We start from the raw sequence: 3,297 nt of genomic DNA on the forward strand, positions 1-3,297 counted from the left end.
CACAAGAGGAGGGAGTAGGCAGTCCCGCTGGCGCTAGTTTAGGCGGTTGGAGCAGGAAGATCAGAGATTGAAGAAGCACGACGGCTAGAATCGTGTGTTCACTGACAAAGCCTTGCGTAAACAAGTCAGCCTCGAAATCTAAGGCGTGTACAACCCATTTGCTATTATTTTTATAATTTTTACTCATTTTCTAATTCATATGGAATTTATTGCAGCCCATTTTCCATTTTTAGAATTGCCGGCCATTTTCTGGTCAGTACTAGGGTCAAAAAATTAACTAAATATGTGGGGAATTTTTGCTGGGGAACGAAATATTCTTAATCCAAAAATTAATAGCCATAATAAAACAAATTTAAAAATAAGTTAGTACTATGTCATGTTAAATCCAATGAAATACGTATAAGATATTAGTGAAGAACAAAATTCAAAAAAAAACTAATATCCCATTTGCTCGTCTTGAAAGATTTGCAGCCCAGTAATTCGGAGAAAACAAATAGGCCTAGCTTGGGTATTCTTCAAAAAGAAATTCTGGGCTACCTATTTTCCCAAAGAACTGGTGCATGAGCATTTAGATTTATTTATTTATTTATTTACTTATTTATATTTAGGGGACCATGAGCATGTACCTGGGCCGAATTCATGTGAGAGTGTCCCTTCCAGTTAATTATGGGCTTCTCTATTGGGCCTTCATCAGTGGGCTGCATGTTATCAACAAGTGGAAAATGTGTTCCGTACGAAAAATAGTATGAGCTACGTACGGTACGGGGCACTAAAGGATCGAACCGTGCAATGACTTCCAAAACATTGTGTTTGTCGTTCTAACAACACATTTATATTCAACCAACAGACGAAATATACTACTGATTGTACATTGAAAACAACAGCAGCAGCAACCAGGGCTGGGGGTGCAACAGAAGCAGTAAGCAGGCCAGAACATTGAAGACGCAGCTCTCTCTTCCAAACCAAACATCAGCCATCAATACAAAAGGGCTACCAAAAAAGAACAAGTGTATGTATCAAACTAAATAAAGATCCTACTACACCAAGTGTACGCATCTAACTAACTGGCTCAGTTAGACGTTACTATTTATTAAGCTGTGGAGATTGGCTGACGGTTTGAACCAGATGGGTGCCTGACGGGGGAAACTCCAGCCAGCAGGTCGAAGTCTGATACTTGCGACCCTCTCTCCTACTTTGGGCTGCAGAGCGTGGCAGCACATACCAGGGTATGATGCATGCAGAGACGCATGGTACGCTGTGTACACACAGTTTTGCCTGATGAACGAAACCGCGCTGCCATCATGATCCTTGCCATTGGTTATCTCCTGGTTAATCGGATAATTCAATCCGACAAATAGAGAGCGTGTACCAAGGCTACTTACCAGCCTCCAGTCAAAAATTCCTGAAGGCCCAGAGAAGCTGGGATCCTGCTCAAAGACCTTGCAGTGACTGTGATTGTATTCCGCAAAACAACACGTCTGGTACGTGTGAACGATCATCAATCTTTCGCCGTCGTCTGATCGAGCCAGGAACCACCTGCAACTGCCATGCCACTTTTCTTTGAAAGGTTCTAGGATTAGGAAGGGTAGGGACACCAGGCAGCCTACAACATCATATCAAGTTAGAGTCAAATAAAAAAGGGCTCTTGATTTAGTCAATCTTAAGAACAACATGTTATGAGCATGAATATTTTTTCAGTAAATGTTGACAGTAATATGAGCAAGCCATCATGATATCATAGGAAAGTAACATACTGCTGTAACAGCCGTTTGTAGCGATGACTGGAGTAGGCCAGCAATACGTCCAGCCATAGAAGGAGTCGACAACATAAATGAAGCCCTTGTGTTCAATGGCATCAGAGAACCATGGAGGATGTATGATCCTGCGATGGACGTGCAGATTTATCCACTTACCGTAGTGACCTCTCAGATAGGCGAGACCACGGTTGAAGAACGCAATTAGCCTGAAATCTTTATAATTCCCAGATCTTGTGGGAACTTGGCAGATTACAACCTTGAGCAAATCAAACTTGGTATCATGTTGGCTACTGTAAGATTCCGAGTATTCTGGGCCGTGGTGCCAAAGCAGTGCAGTGTTAATCGAAGGAAGGGGGATCAATCACCGGGCGTAGACCTCCACGAGCATCCAGCTGTCGCGACCGTCGACGAGCACCATCCAAGACGTGTTCATGTTGACCCAGTACATACCGTTAATCTAGCTGAGGCTGACGGGGATCGGATCTAGTGAAGGGGGTTGATGCTCGCCACCCTATGATCGTTATGCTGTGTGACACGCCGTTTCTGAAGATCGGGCGGCATCAGCAAGCAAGGAGCTGGCTTAAAAAGCTCCGGCCTGAGGGCTTTGAGTAAAAAGTACAGCCCCGATGAGCACGCGGCGAGCGGCATGGTACTGAGATTGTCCACATGCGAAACAATGAGCTTGATTACCTCTGTGGGGAGCGAATTCCAGCCACTCTTTCAGCGGACGCTGCTCGGTTCTGCCATTGTTAGTGCTTGGGTTTCGGATGAGGGGGGAGGCGCCTTAGCTGGGATGGAAGGTTGGACGAGATTGTGTGCGACAAAGATGGAGAAGCGAATATGTGCTGCGGGAAGTGGACATGTGATGATGACTACAACACGCCGCTTGACTTACGAGACACATACCAGTAGCATAGGGTCATATCGATGCCAGACAACTTGCTTGAGTGATCACAGTACTGGTACTCCCTACAGTACCTACTACAGTACTATGCCCTAGCTTGCTAGAGTAGAGTAGTAGAGTAGGACTCCGCTCTACTACTAGCACCGGAGGAGTAGTATATTCTAATCTAAAATAGTTACAAACTTCGATGCCCGATCGTGGAACGACTATGAACCATGCTCAAAGACCGTGTCTACGTGGTGTTTGGACTTATATGAAGAAAAAATAGCAATATGCCCGTGCATTGGACGGCACACCATCATCACCAACTCGTTTTTTTCTCTACTCCTACTCCTATAAAAGACTCAGTTGGTGATGATGGAGGCGAGGAGGCGTGTTCAGCCGGGCGTGCAGCGGACGGAGCAGCACTATTCAATTTGTTATAAAAAAAGTACTTGTAGAGATAGAGACATAGGGAGGAGCACGAGGTAAGGCCTTATCTGTAAATGTGGAGAGAGGTGCGGGTATCTTTTGTAAAATTGTCATAGTTGGCTTTATATCCGTCAGATATAGATCAGACGGTCTATATTACAAGATGGCAGGCAAACCATCATCACCAACTCGGTTTTCTATAAGAGTAGATATATACTCCTATAG

The sequence above is a fragment of the Triticum dicoccoides genome, chromosome 4B (assembly GCF_002162155.2).
Source record: "Triticum dicoccoides isolate Atlit2015 ecotype Zavitan chromosome 4B, WEW_v2.0, whole genome shotgun sequence".
Taxonomy (NCBI): Eukaryota; Viridiplantae; Streptophyta; class Magnoliopsida; order Poales; family Poaceae; genus Triticum; species Triticum dicoccoides.